The sequence below is a fragment of the Carcharhinus amblyrhynchos genome, chromosome 14 (genome assembly GCF_965287045.1).
Source record: "Carcharhinus amblyrhynchos chromosome 14, sCarAmb.v2.hapA, whole genome shotgun sequence".
In the NCBI taxonomy this organism is placed as follows: Eukaryota; Metazoa; Chordata; class Chondrichthyes; order Carcharhiniformes; family Carcharhinidae; genus Carcharhinus; species Carcharhinus amblyrhynchos.
Window position 1 is genome coordinate 14128567 of NC_137337.1, and position 15871 is coordinate 14144437.

At 45.9% G+C, this 15871-nt stretch overlaps 1 protein-coding gene across 4 annotated transcripts in view; it reads left to right on the forward strand.

Annotated features, from left to right (window-relative positions):
• bcl11ba (BCL11 transcription factor B a) overlaps nt 1-15871 on the forward strand; it is a 180389-nt gene that overhangs the window by 55878 nt on the left and 108640 nt on the right. The gene's annotated exons all lie outside the window — the stretch shown is intronic.

The window sequence follows — 15871 nt, forward strand, 5'->3', positions numbered from 1 at the left end:
AACGCATAAACGCACCGGGGTTTTTGAAGGTCAAATGCTTTCAAACGATCATCCCAATCCTCGGTATTATAGCCTTGAAGTAACTCTGGGGTTTCTGTTCATAATATCTTGTTTTTAATGTTGCGTGGGAGCCTCACTGTGCTGCTGCTGCTGCATTGTTGTGGCAGCAAGAGCTGTGAATGTGGAGATCTGCTGCCGGTGACATTCATGCCAGAGAATTAATGCCACCGTATTTAATATATAATGTATTAACCAGTTCGTGGCAGGAATGCTCTGAGAGTTTGTAAAGTCCGATTGCTAATTGCTTGTTGCTTCCTTTTCACTTGCCTCTTGGAACCGATTCTCAAAACCTGAACAGCAGCAGCCATTTTCTTCAAGTTCTGGCAGTGTCCTCACCATGTGGAGATGGTGGCGTTGGACTGGGGTAAACACAGTAAGAAGTCTCACAACATTTCGGTATCTTGTCTGCTTGTTGTGAGACTTCTTACAGTGTCCTCACCAACATCGTTATCACTTTAATTCTGCTTCGTCTGTACGGGTAGTGGAAAGTCACTGTTGTTTTTGTTTAAGGATAAACATCAGGATTATCGGTGGGTTTGATCAGAGTGGTGTGGCTCCCGAGATTTAGGTGTTTTTTTTTTAAACCATCCCACCTCACGCGCAGCAACCTCCCAAGAACTAGCTTCCTGACAATGGACCAGACGGTAGCTTTGAAGGGGATGTACCCTTGTAAAGGAGGCGCCTCCAGAGCTGTGGCGCGAGGATCAATTCAGTGGCTCTCATCAGGAGCCAACACAGGCGTACCAGACCAAATGGTCATTTGTTTGTCTTTTCTTTAAGATTCTGTGATTCCAAATACCGGGCTAGTGGTGCTGCCATGGCCTTCACTCTGCGAGGAGGTGGGGTTGTGGGGTGGGGTGGGGGTGGGGCGGGGGGGGAGGTGGGGCGGCGGTGGTTGGGGGAGGCAGTTCTCTTTGCTCTCAGTCCCAGATGTTGTTTGTCTTCAGAAAAAAAGCCCTCATTAAGACTCTGATGGAGATTCCAGGCAGATGTTGTCTGGGTCGTGGAGAATAGTGGGACGTTGAAGAGGAAAGGGCCGAGTGCCCCTCAGAATCTTGGTGACTTATGAATGACTGTCCAACTGAGTGTGTTGTTGGAGGGGACGTCCTGCTGTGGCCTGGCCTTCATTGAAACTGTGGCCAGGAAGATAAATTTTCTGATCGTATTAGAAATCATTTACCTGCTTCCTTATTGCACATTCTAAGTAAAACTCTATCCTTTAGCTTCTTGGAAAAGTAAACCTTGTGCAAACAAAGGATTAAAAGATTTTTGAGTTACTTTGGTCTCCATTGTGAATGTGCAGTGGATGAGTGTCTAGGAAAGGTATTTGTGACAGAATCTTTTTTGTCGCATCTCCTGTAAAACACCTCCAAGCGTTCGGTGTCCTGGTAACCACATGGGTGTGAGTTCATTTCCCATTCCCAGAGACTTAAGCCCATAAGCTTTGCTGTGACACACCCAGTGGCAGCACTGAAGGAGATGCCGTCCTTTGGACGAGATGGCAAACCGAGGCCCCTGTCTGTTCCGTTAAAGGATTCCCACAAAGACTGGTGGGTGGGAGAGCACCCCCCCCCCCCCCCCCCCCCCGGTGTCCTGGGCCATTGTCAATCACTCTGCTGACATTGGGCCAGCTTGGTTATCTGGTCCATTGTCAGGATGCTAGTCCTTGGGAGCTTGCTGTGCGTGAGGTGGGATGGTTAAAAAAAACACCTAAACCTCGGGAGCCGCACCACTCTGATCAAACCCACCGATAATCCTGATGTTTATCCTTAAACAAAAACAACAGTGACCCGGAATAAACCAGCAGGATTGATGGAATCCCCGTCGTTTCACTGCGACTATTGATCTCGTTTGATTTATCGTGCTGTCAGATTCTGTTATCCCTTAAGTCTTAACTGCAATCTCGCAAAGCAACTTTTACTCTCTCTCTTTCTCTCTCTATTTATATATACAGTTTGCAATCTGTTGGTGTTTCATTCTGTTTTGTATGTCACCAGCCTTCCTCCCCTCCCCCTCCCCACATTTCCGCCCCCCCTTCACCCCATGGCAGAATTGGAAATGAATAACCTGAACTGATAGACCGGACCAGAGATTTGAGAGGATGTGGCGATTTAATTTCAACCTGTTTCAACCCTGAGAGGTTCCTGTGGAAGGGAAAAATAGCTGCCGGTTGCAGTCTGCATAGCTTCAGCCAGCACTGTCACTGTTCCCACATAGGGGAGGCTGTAGGACAGCTTTTGCTGGGAAGTGCTGGAGATTTATTAGCGTACCACTGTATTAGTCAGGGAACAAAGAACGTTTCTTTTACTTAAGATCTGCTTGAAAAATCGTAGTATGTATTTCATTAAGCAGAAAAAAAACAAATGGATTTGCAGACATTTTCCTGTCTCCTCTCTTGAGAAAAGAAACACTTTTTTTGCATTGTTGTAATTTTCTTTTAAACTTGCCGGCCCTTTCTGCTCACTTGACCTTTTCCTCTAGGAGGGAGCTGTTTAACTGGCCAGTGTCTGGACACTTGGGTGGAACGCAAGCCCACCCATGTGTTGTGAGGTGGGGTGGAGGCGGGGGTGGGGGGGGGGCAGGAAACATTTGCACAAGGGGACAGAGCCTGTTCATTGTGGCTGCAGTAAAGCCCCCCTGAAAGCTCAGCCTTTCACAGAGGCAGCACGCTGCACCTTCTGAAAAGGGAGGGAGGGAGTGTGTCAAAATGCACTTGTCATGCCCTGACCAAATTCTGTTTTACTTAGGGCACACTTTGTCTCGAAGCTGTAATTTTTGTGACTTTGTTTTGCAGACAGATTTGCCTCCCTTAATGGTCAGGGGGATGAGAGGAGAATATGGAATGGTCTGGAGGGGAGGAGGGGGGGATAAAAAGATAAGCATTTTTGTACTCTGTGTAGGCCAGCTGAGTTACACAGCCTACCAGCGACCTGCAATACGCCTGTCCCTCCCACTGGTGCCTTGTGTTTATACTGCAGCTGGAGCCCCGAAGAACAGCGACACCTTGTTTACTGTACATTTGCCAAAGACCAGACTGTTGTCAGCAATGCTATTGAAATGTTCTCCTGTGGTATTCAGATCAACTGCCCTGACATAATTTAACGCTGTGTCTGTAATGGTGGCACGGTGGTCAGCATTGCTGCTTCACAACGCCCGGGACACGAGTTCGATTTCCGGTTTGGGTCACTGTCTGTGCGGAGTCTGCACATTCTCCCCGTGTCTGCGTGGGTTTCCTCTCATAGTCCAAAGATGTGCTGGTTAAAGGCATTGGCTGGATTCTCCCTCAGTGTACCTGAACAAGCACCGGAGTGTGGTGACTTGGGGATTTTCACAGTAACGTCATTGCAGTATTAACGTAAGCCTACTTGTGACACTAATGAATAGATTTTAACTGTGACCTTTACTCTCTTGTTAGCCCCTGCCTTTCACCCCACTCTTACTCTGTTCAGTCTTTGCTCATTTGTAGCGTTTTCTTGACCGATGGCTAAAACTCACAACCCAAGTGTAGTTCAGGTCATAGGAGCTGCTGGATGGAGAAAGACCGGGGCCCATCTTACTCGCCTTCTACCATCTTGGTGGTTATTTGAGACAATGGGAGAGCAGACTAGGGTTCAGGATGACCAACACCCAGTGCCCCTTGCTGAAGGTGCAGGCCAGTGGAGCTGGGGTGGGAAAAGATGGGGTTAGACATGACCCGGATGCCGATGTAATTAACAATGGTTAAATACTATCCTGGAAGGAGACAACAGTTATAGATGGGGCAACTCCCTTTGGGAAAGACAAGACAGGAGCAACAGGTAGAAATAAGATTTGGAGAACTGAAAGATTTATCAAATATTGGCACTTCCAGAACCCTGAACAATAAAAATAGCGTATACTGATAGGGTGTCTTTCACATAATGAAACATCTCAGAATTCTGGAATGCGGTCTGACACCCAGCCAAATAAAGGAATGCTAGGTCAAATGACCAAAGACTTGGTCAAATAGATTGTGTCATAATGAGTGTCCTAAAGGAGGAAAGCGAGGAAGAGAGATGGAAAGGTATAAGGAGGGAATACTTGAACTTGGAGCCTGGACAACTGAAGGCACAGCCACCAATGGTGGCACAAATATAATTGGGAATGGACGAGAGGCCAGAAATAGAGGAGCGCAGATACCTGAGAGAATTGTGGGGCTGGAGGAGATTACAGAGATAGGGAAGGATGAGGTTTTGGATGAGCTGGAAAGCAAGAATGAGAATCTTAAATTCAACACTTTGCTTGACTGGGGAGCCAGTATAGGTCAGTAAGCACAAGGGTGATGGAGGAATGGGACATCTTCAATTAAGTGGAGGATAGAGATTGGGGGTGGCTGACCAGGAGAGTGTTGGAGCAATTGAGTCTAGGGTAACAGAAGCATAGACGAGGGTTTCAGCAGCAGATGATCTGCATTGGGTGGGGTTACCAAGGTGGAAATAGGCAGCCTTTCTGGTGGCATGATTATGAAGTTGGAAGCTCATCTCAGGATCAAATGTGACGCAGAGCATGCATATACCTGTGACTGATGCTGTGTATGGGGCAAGTTATGGCTCTTCCCAAAGCTTTGCAGCTACTGAGAGATGTGTTTCTGGGCATTCTATCACCCTATAGCCTTATAAATCCCAAGCATGAGTGACTCAGTTATGATGGCATCTCTCATATGCGAAGACACCATTATGTTGCATGAGTAGCGGCGCACTGTTCTGTTATTTTTGTGGGTGAGCTTTTGAGAGCATGTCGTACGGTGCCTTTCAGATCCCTTCAACCGGGAGAACGTGGTTGGGTACATTCAACCTGATTGTTGTAATGGGTCTGACGTGTGCTGCTCCACCCAACGTGGATTCAGTGAGTTACCAAACTAGGGCCCATGCAGCACCACACTCCAGCCAGCCTATGCTGAGCTGGCTGATCACAGCCAGGATAATGGTAGGAGGCTTGTGTTTGGGCTCAATGGCCCTGGGTTATGTTATGGGGAGTGGGAAAGTTGTCTCAGGTTTTATTCTCCCCAGTCATCACGCTGAATAACTAGGCCGGTGAGCAAATTTAGGGGGAAGAGGGAAGGATTGGACACCTTCTGTGAAACCCCCTTGTTGAATAATGTGCCCAACTTCGATACTGAAATCACGTGGGCATTGAGGGAGATGTCTTACAAAATGTGGGACTGTACCCAACGGGGGCATAGCCATTGTAATCAGAAGGGGAAGAGAGCAGGGTGGTGTTGGAGGGGATTTTTTGTATTCCCAGTTTGGGAAATCAGCATCCTGAAAAGATTAGAAAAATAACCTGGAAAAGAGACTTGGAATTAATCACGGTGGCTGAGCACCATATGGAGTAAATATAAAGTCAAGTACATAAGTTATTTTGACTTCTCCTGCAGCAGATAACCTGTTGAAGAAATATTTGGCAAAAAATAGAACTGTTCTTTCTTAAAAAAAACAACAGGGAAGATTTTCATTTTTTTCCCCTCCCCTACTTGTCCGGTCGCTCACGAAAGAAAAGCTTTGAACCGACTGATTTTTATTTTTAACACCTTTTACCCCTCCTGTGTATATCTCGGTTGTTTACTGGGACTCGAAATACATAATGCCACGCACTCCAGGGACCAGCAATAAGCTGCTTTAAATGTAGATTAACAAAACAGTGCGCCTCTCCACTACTAAAGTGGCAAAACAGAACACACGCAGCCCTTCAAAAACCTGGCTAAATTTAGTATTAAATCAAAGTTCCCTGTTTTAAATCTGTGCAAGATGTTGCCATTTTAACTATGAAAGGGAGCGAGAGGGAGTTGGAAGCTTCTTTTTTTTTATTGCTGCCTTTAAATTGAGTTTGGTTGCCTTGCACAGCTGGTGCTCATTAAGATATGCACTATCAATAAAATAGCATGTGTAATTAATTTTTAATGCAGTATTGTAAGTAGCACTTTAAAGCAGTTCCAGTACATGGGGAATATTTGATGACCAGTGAAGGAAGATGAAAGTGATTAGATCAGTTGTTAAAAATAGGAGACCTGACAGGACGAGGGGATGAAGTTGGGACGCACGCAGGCGTGAATTAAGAGCTGCTCACGCCAACCCCTCCCCTCTCCATTTCATGCCCCCACCCCCCCAAAATAACTCAAGAGAGAGGATGGAGACCAATAATCTGCTACCTTAGGTCAAAACATCCCCGGTGCCCTGATACTGGGGGGAGTGTTCACCATTTAAAATGCAAGGATATGCTGGCCTCAGAAGGGGTGCAGTGTGTCGTTGGTCATTAGCGTTGGATTATGAGGAGAGATTAAGAACACCAGAATTAGGAGCAGAAGTAGGCACATCAGCTCTTCGAGCCTGCTCCACCATGCAGTCAGATCATGGCTGATCTCTACCTGGTCTCAAATCCACCTCCCTACCTGTTCCCCATATCCCTTTAAGCCGTTTTTAAAATCAGAAGTGTGTCTGTTTCCTTCTTGATTCAGACTTCACTGCGCTATGGAGCAGCGAGTTCCACAAATTCACCACCCCCTGCGAGAAGTAGTTCCTCCTTATGTCAGTTTTAAATCTACTGCCTCTCAATTTGTACTTGTGACCTCTTGTTCTAGTTTTATACTCTGTGTAAAGCAGCAGGTTAATGGGTGATTTGATTGAGGTTTCATTTCTAGGATTTTGGAAGGGATTGATCTGATAGATAGGGAAAGAGAGAGGCTGTTCTGCTGCTGGGAGAGTCCATGAAAGCGTGAAAACCTTAAATCCATTGCTGGTCATTCAGGAGGGAAGTGAGGGAATGCTTTGTGAAGCAAAGGCAGGGAAGAAATAATGTTAAACTTTCCCTCAAAACCAAACAGATGCCAGTAGTCACTATAAGTATGAAATTAATAGATTTTTGCCAAAGCCAAGAGTCTTAGAGGGAAAAGCAGCCAAGGCTGTTGGATGGAGTTGGGATACGGATATGATTTCATTGAATGATGGAGTATGCTGGAGGGGCTGAATGGTCTTCTTCTGTTCCTACATGTGTAATGAATTCGCAATATTTATGCCAATTGGTCGAAGGAACTTTTACAAATCATTGCATCACTTTCTTGGGTTAGTTTGCCATGTGCAGGGACAATGTCCGAACCTAGGGTGGGTGAGGCATTGAATGAAGCCCCCCTCCCCACCCTGCAACGGCCAAACAAAAATATAGTAAAATTTTAACACAGGAGAGAAGGAAGTCAGTTAACTCGACGTGTCCCAGTCGGATTCACATCAGTAGGTTTGAGAATAGGATTTGGAGAGCCTTGGGAGTTTGTCACTGTCCCAAACATTCAGTCGTGTTGGAAATCTGTATGAGGAAGGAAAGAAAATGTAGTTTTCAGCTTTGAAAAAAATCACAAAAGTTGTTGAACTGTTCAGTATAGTTTAATCGGCATAAGATTTGCACAGATGTTAGTTTGGGTTTCAGTTTGTCTGATTGTTTAATTTCTGCAGCTAATCGATACCACCAAAAATATCTGTGCTTTTCATAGGTCTGAATCTTTAGGGTGACGGGCTTGGCAGCTCTGTCATCTGAAGAGTTGGCAAGGAATGTATCCCCCTGACTCCAGCAGCCCCAAGGCCATTCCACGCTCTAGCAAGTGTTGATTGGCATGAGGCAGGATTTCCATCCCTCACTCAGTCTGCTTGACCCTCCAGAAGTTCCAGACACAGCGCTACAGAGGCCGGAAGAGGCACTGCAGCCATGTGCTTGGAACTAAGTGCCGGGAACAGGAGGAACAGGTAAGTGGCAGGGAGGATAGGGAAGGACTTGGGGAGGGGGGTGGGGAACCTGAAAGAAGAGGTGCCCGCCATCAGACAGTGCCTTCTGATAGAGGTGCTGTTTCCCATCTGAGATCTATATCCCAGTTATGGGTTACCTCCCCCTCCCCGAGCTCTCATCTGCCCGCTAGCCTTAATTGGGACAAAAGTGGACTTTCCCTCTGTGGCCCTGCCCACCACACCATAAAATTGCTAACTGGTTGGGGTGATATGGAATCCGGGAAGGAACCCCCTCCGTGCAGTACTCTGGGCTTAGCTGAGTCCAGAAGCCATATCCTCTTTTTCACAGGACCACCTTGCAGCCCCAACAGTGCCACTATTAAGTTCTAGAATTCTTGCCCTGTAAAGGCTACTCAGAGTACATTACAGCCTTGTTGAAAACCGGTCGAGTCAGTATTGTCCTTTTTCTTTCCATGGGAGGAGGTGTGGGGGCGTGCAGTACGCGTACACCCCTTCACCCCTTCCCCATCTCATGCAAAATTCAGCCCTCAGTGTTCTATAATGAGGATCATCATTAATTCACTCAGGGCTGTTCATTCTGATGCAAGAAAAGAAATGGTAGCAGGTGGGAGACACCTGATAAAAGAGGGATGACCTCCCAAACTTGGTAATGTGTCACCATGATAATTGAAGATTTGGTATTTTGAGTAGGAGGATGTCTTCTTTTGTGTTCATGACCCAGCATGGAAATGGCACCAAATAGCTTTTCTTTTAAAATGAATGAGCTCTAGAAATTGGACCAAAGTACTTTAAATGTAAAATTTATGGGCTAGGTGACGGAGTGCAATGATCCTTCCTCGCACCGCCTCAAAGTTTTCTGCAGAGCTGAACTTGTCTTGTAGCTGATGGATCTTACAGCCATTGCTCAGTGGCTGCATCTATATTGTGAATCCATTGATATATGGAGAGTTCAAGCCTGTGCCCCATATCAGTCTTCTCCCACCCTTCTTCATTCACCATATCAGCATAATCTTCTATTCCACTCTCCCTCATGTACCTAACCGGCTCACCTTTAAGATGTCAATGTATGCATCCAAATAACTACTCCTTCAGATAGCGTCTGCCATATTCTGATTACTCTCTGTGTTAAGTATCTCTAGGTTTCCTTGATGGATTTTATAAGCGACTGTTTGTGGGTTCCCCACTTGTGGCCTTGAACACTGGTTAGTGCCTCCTTGGTTGTGGATGTGCTGTGAACTTGGTTCAACGAGATGTCTGGGCCTTGCCCCTCAGTTCACGCTGAGTGAATTTCAACAGCTGCTTCCCTGAATGCTTTGCGCTGTAAAGCAGGGGATGACAGGAGTCCACCTCGGGCCCCTTCTTTTGGCCCACCTGAGCCACCAGCTTTTCAGAGGGTGACTGCCCCTCATGTCTCTCTCCGTTTCGATTGATTTGGGGTGCAGATCGTATACAACCCATATTGACTCATCACAGGGGAGTAAATTAATAAATGAATGAGAGACTCTTATTAGGATCCAGAAATAAAACATCCTGCAAGATATTTCACAACCCCTGAAGCAATAAACTCTGCATCTCCATATCCTTTTCTTTTGTGTGGGATTGAATGAGACAGAGTGACATTTTGTCAATACGTTGTAGTATTGTACCCATGTGTGAATCCATTAGTTTTTTTGAGGGAGCTTGGAAATATGCTGGTTAACCTGACCTTTTTTGTTAATGTCAAGTGCCCTGGAATCCTGTAGTAAGCAACGAAAAAGGGCCAGGATCAGAAATGTGATGTTTGTTCCCCTGCTTGCAATGTCATTTCTAATTCAATAATGATAATCAGCAAGCAACCTGGATGTTGCAGAAAAAAGAGGGGCAAAAGCTCAGAGTCAGATTGGGCTGGCCCTTAACTGTTTAAGCGCTGCACTGACATACTGTGCCTCAAAGTAAACCATCCATCTTGACTACATGTACTTTGACCCAAATTGCCTTTTCCTTTGGGGACAGGGCAGACAGGGGGAAAGGAGACATTCTCCGTCCATAGTTTTACAGTTAGAAAGTGAACAAGTTCACCCTGTGGCTGTTTTCAATTTGTTTTCTATAAATAGGCTTCTCCCGTTAGGATTCACTACTTTCGCCGAACCCGAATAATAATGATCAGAGCTAAAATGAAGGGCTGAAGCACAAACCAGATTAATATTTTAATAAATCACTGGCAGATTATTATTCCTTGTTGTGTGGACTGTTCCAGGCAAAATAAAAATCTGGCTTCTGCAAGAGCTTACTTGATGACCATTTGGATTTGATCCTGCATCACCCAGGTTTGTAGTGTACCAGAGTAGGATTTAGATTGGATGTGGTATTTTAAGAACGCAGTTCAAACATTTCCAAAAGAGATTTACCCTCACTACCCGTGCCCTCCAAGTTAGAGGATTTGCCTGGAAAAGTTGTACTCTTGCGAATGTTTTATTGTACAATAAAATACTAAAGCGATGTCTGGGGCACTTGTATAGTGCTGCCAGGTTTTTCTTGCTTAACACTGTAGTGTAGAATTGTCGAAAGTGGTCACAGCCATTTGACGTGTTGTTCCCTTGCTGGCTTCTGCAGAAGCAATTTGCCTAGTGTCACTCCTGACAGAAAGGTAAATTCTGCACCATCAGCGCGCGCACCCCCCCCCCCCCCCCCCCCCCCAACACCTTCCAGCTCTTTTCACACATACATGCATATGACATTTGCATGTGCGCATACATAATGGCACACACACAACCACATTGACGTAAAGGTGCTGTCATCCAGGCCATGAGTCAACTGTGTGAAGATGCTGGGAGCAATGACCTTGTCAAGCCAGACAGAGTGAAGACAGAGTAAAGTGACCTGAGTTTCTGGGTTCCTTGCTCATGGATGTTCTGCTGCGAATATTGATCTGTTGGAGTAACAGATACGCCAGCGCAGCGTACCATACCACTTCTACCCAGGCTCTTGACCAGGCCCTATGCCAAAACACAAAGAAAAGAGTGTGTGAGATGTCTGTGTGGGCATTTAGTGGTCTGAAGGTTCAGTGCAGTTTTTAGGAAGGGGCAAGAGATACTGCCTGCTGTTCAATGGAAGGACTGACTTGCCACAAATGCAGTTGTCTTGTGTCCAAAACTGGGAATTTGAGGGGGTGGAGAGGGGGAGAGAGAGAGAGCGAGAGAGGAGGAGGAAGAGGACAGGCATGTGAGCTGGTAATTTCCTCTGCCCACACTGAACTTTATTCAGGCATTCTGTGGCTCTTCTGAGCTCCCTGAATCCCAGCTGCAGGGCGGCAAAGTAATGGGATAACGATGAGACGGGCAGTTTGCGAGATTCCCATTGGAGGAAATGGAGAGAAGGGGGGCTTGGTGAGGCGAGGCCCACATTACACACCCTTTAGCCAAGGAGTAGAGTCAGTTCCATTTCTGCATTTGCACTGCTTGCTCTGGTAAATGCAAAGAAAACAGCACAAAGTAGGGAGCACTTCAGCTCTCTTTATTGATTTTGTGACTGTGTTTGTCTCTCTTGAAATGGTGCACTGGCCCATTGTGTCAGATCAATGGGCGCTTTGACTGCTGCTGGTTAGAAGCTGGAAATCAAGTGGTAAAATATGCAAATTGTCAGGTGGAAATTAAGTAGAATGCCCAGAAATGCAATCACGGGCATGCAAGTATATTTAGCCGAGTTAGCCGTGTCGTGTTAACATAGGGAGACAAAAACAGAACTACTTTAGACTCTTCCCATAAATAAGTGGACATTGCAGCTAAGTGGTCAGCTTTTTTTAAAAACTTCTATTGAAGATGATGGTTCTGTGTTGTGTTGTGGAGTTCCCACAAGGAGAAAAGGTTCAGGATAGATGTAACAGCAAAATGCTGCAGGTGCGGGAAATCTGAAATGAAAACCCAGAAATCCTAGAAATGCTCAGCAAATTAGGCAGCATCTGTGGAGGGAGAGAGAGAGAGATAGCGTTAACGTTTCAGGCTACGCAGGAAATTTTCAGGATTGCCGTCTTGTCTTTGCAGAGTTACTTTGAGAGCCAGCTTAGTACCTGGGGCTCAAGAAGGTAAAAGAAAGTGTTGGGGAGAGGGGCGACTGCCAATCACTGTCCCAATAACTTCTGCTTAACTTATACATAGAATCCTACAGTGCAGAAGGAGGCCATTCGGCCCAACGAGACTGCACTGACCACAATCCCACCCAGCCCTGTCCCCATAACTCTATGCGTTTACCCTAGCTAGTCCCCCTGACACAAAGGGGCAATTTTAGCATGGTCAATCCCACCTAACCTGCACAACTTTGGACTGTGGGAGGAAACTGGAGCACCTGGAGGAAACCCACGCGGACACGGGGAGAACGTGCAAACTTCACACAGACAGTGACCCAAGCTGGGAATCGAACCCAGGCCCCTGGAGCTGTGAGGCAGCAGTGCTAACCACTGTGCCATCATGCCGCCAGACGTGTGCACCGTCCTTACCGTCTAGATTTACACATCATTAGATGGACAAGGTAGCAGATGGTGTGCGTCAGCACTCTCCGTTGGAGGCTGTGGGCTCACTCCAGAGGCATGAGAATAAAATCCAGTATTGAGGGAGTGCTGTGCTGCAGGAGCTGCTGTCTTTTGGAAGAGATATTATAATGAAGCTCCATCTGTCCATTCAAGTCAATGTAAAAGATCCCATGGTGCTGTTGCAAAGAGGAGTGGGGAAGTTCTTCCCGGTCACCTGACCAATATATCTATCCCTCAGCAAGCATTGCCAGAGCATAGAACATTACAGTGCAGTACAGGTCCTTCAGCCCTCGATGTTGCGCCGACCTGTGAAACCAATCTAAAGCCCATTTAATCTACAATATTCCAATATCATCCATATGTTTATCCAATGACCATTTAAATGCCCTTAGTGTTGGCGAATCCACTACTGTTGCAGGCAGGGCATTCCACGCTCTTACTACTCTCTGAGTAAAGAACCTACCTCTGACATCTGAACTATATCTATCACCCCTCAATTTAAAGCTATGTCCCCTCATGCTAGCCATCTCGATTCGAGGAAGAAGGTTCACACTGTCCACCTATCTAATCCTCTTTCATCTTGTATGCCTCTATTAAATCACCTCTTAATCTTCTTCTCTCTAACGAAAGCAGCCTCAAGTCCCTCAGCCTTTCCTTATAAGACCTTCATAAGATCAGATCATCTAGTCGTTATCACATTGCTGTTTGTGGGAACATGGGGGTGCTTGAATTGGCTGCTGCATTTCCTACGTTACAACAGAAAGAAACTACCTCATTGGCTGTAATTGCACTTTGTGACATTCAGAAGTCATGAAAGATGCTATATAAATGCAAACTTTTGCCTAGTTTATGTGGAGCAGTGCCAAAGAGGAGGGCATTGGAGAGAGGGTGGAAAGTAGAACTTGGTGCGTATGCATACAAAACTCACGCAGTCCAGGCCAGTTGTGCAGAGCCTTGGCTGTTTTCGATTTTTTTTGTTGTTTGTTGAAAATTTTGACAGGAGCTAGGCTCAGCTCCCAAGATTTCTTAGCTAGGAGCTGCTGGCAGGGAGTTGAAATCTGGACTGAGCACTAGAGAGCTTGGCAAGGAAGCAAGCGTTACATTATCTACAAGGTGTGATTTAAGCAGGAGCTAAATTTAACTCTAAAAGACATGGGGCAGGGGTTGATTCATGCTGGGGGATGGGGTGGGGGGTGTGGTTTGTCTCACAGGGGGATCATGCATGGATGGATCGTGGAGGTGGTCTTGATTGGGGCACATGTTGGGGGTCGGGCAGGGGGACCCATCAGGAGAGCCCCAGTGCTGACAACCCATGTTGGGAAGGGTGTGGGGGAATATTCCACCAATGAGTGAAGTCGGGGAAGGGGACCCCGATGTCCATGGGGTGATGGAGGGGGTCTCCCAGTGGACTCTTGAGATCGGGGGTGCCTTTTTGCAATGGCGCCCGAACGCTCTGAAGCTGGGCTCACTGGCTTGTTTAGCTGCACCCTTCCCATTGCCTCCAAAAAAATGACTATGGGAGGATTGAGATGAAGAGTGTGCCTGAAAGACAGGCACGTATCATTCCATTATTCTTGCCATTATGAAACTAAAAAATTTTTTAGGAGAATTGCGCCTATGGTTTCTGCAACATACAGCTCTTCAGCACCCTTTTTCATCCCAGGTCAAACAGTGTGACCCCCCCAGGGTTAGTTGTGTTGCTATATCACCCCAGCATGCTCCAGAGGGTCTGACCAGAAAGTCTGAGATTTAACACTAGTTGACATGCTTAATTGTAGAATTCTTGCTCAGAAGGAGGCCATTCAGCCTACATTGTTCGCTGCCAACCCCTTGAAAGAGCAGCTCTGGTCACCTCACTATAGGCTTAGCCCTTTCTTCAGGCATTTTTTCAATTGGGCACCGCATTTTAGAGCCTAACTAGGTGAAGCATAAAAAGCAAAAAATTCTCAAGCCACCATTTTTTTATTTGCTTCTGGTTCTCAAATTGACTGTCGATTGGAATGGTTGCTCTTGACTTACTAGATCCAGACCCCTTATTACTTTGAACACATCTTTCAAACCTCCTTTCACCCTTCCCTTCTCTAAGGGGAATAACCCCAGTTTCACAACCTGTTCATCAAACTGAAATCTCTCATCCCCAAAACCACTCACAAACCTTTTCTGCGCTTTAGGCTTACTTGGGAAGCAGTTCAGAGAAGGTTTGCTGGGCTGATTCTTGAGATGTAGGCATTGTTTTTTGAGGAATAGTTGAGCAAGTTGGGGACCTGTAGTCATTGGAGTTTAGATGAATTAGAGGCGATTTTATGGAAACGTAGGATCCCGAAGAGGCTTGACAGGGTGGGTGCTGAGAAGATGTTTTCTATGGTGGGAGAATCTAGAACTAGGGGCCACCGTTTATAAGTGAGTGATCTCCCATTCAAGATGAAGATGAGGAGGAATTTCTTCTCTTGGTGCGTCATTAGTGTTTGGAATTCACTTCCCCAGAGAGCAGTGGTTGTTGAGTCATTAAATATATTTAAGCCTCAGTTAGACAGATTTTTTAAATTAATTTTAAAAATTGAAGGGTTTTGGGGGGCAGGCAGGAGAATGGAATTGAGGCCACAATCAAATCAGCCATGATCTTTTTGAATGGTGGAGCAGGCGCTATATGCTGAATGGCCTGTTCCTATTCCTACTCCTGTTTCTATTCCTTATGACCTTCTCTTTTTCCTAAATATCCTTTGTGTTGCCCAGAATTGGACACAATCTGAGGCTGAATCAGTGTTTTGTGCATATGCACCATAACTTTCTCGCTTTTGTACTCCACTTATAAAGGCCAGGATCCTGAATGCTTTTTGACCACTTTCTCTGACCTGTCTGGCCATCTTCAGCGATCTGTGCACACGTAAATTCCCAGATCTCTCTGCTACTGTATTTGAATTGTACCCTTTATTTCACATTCCCTCTCCTTATTCTTCAAGGCAAAATGTGTCACTTATCTGCAGTAGGTTTCAGCTATCGCTGGTCTGCCCATCCCACCAGCCTCTTGAAGAAGAGTTGCTGAAGATGGCCAGACAGGTCAGAGAAAGTGATTAAAAAGCATTCAGGATCCTGGGCAGTAGAAGTAGTGTACAAAATCCAGAAAGTTATGGTGCATACGCATTAAACACTGATTCAGTCTCTAGATTGTGTCCAATTCAGGGCACCACACTTAAGGAAGGATGTTTAGGCAAAAGAGAAGGTCATAAGGAATAGAAACAGGAGTAGGAATAGGATTCACGATCCTCCTCACAGTTCACAATGCTTTCAAGTTTTGTGTCATCTGCAGATTTTGAAATTTTGCCCTGTGTGCCCAAGGCACCCAAGATATCTAACATAGATACCAAAAAAAACAGTTTTCCAATTGCAACTTGGGAACCCCGTTTTATACCTTCCTCCAGTCTAGAGAGTAACTGCTCAACATGAGCTTCCTGTCACTCAGCCAAGTTCACATCTATGCTGTCACTGTCCCTTTTGTTCCACGGGCTTCAACTTTGCTGACAAGCTGTTACATGGTATTTTATCAAATGCCTTCAGCTGC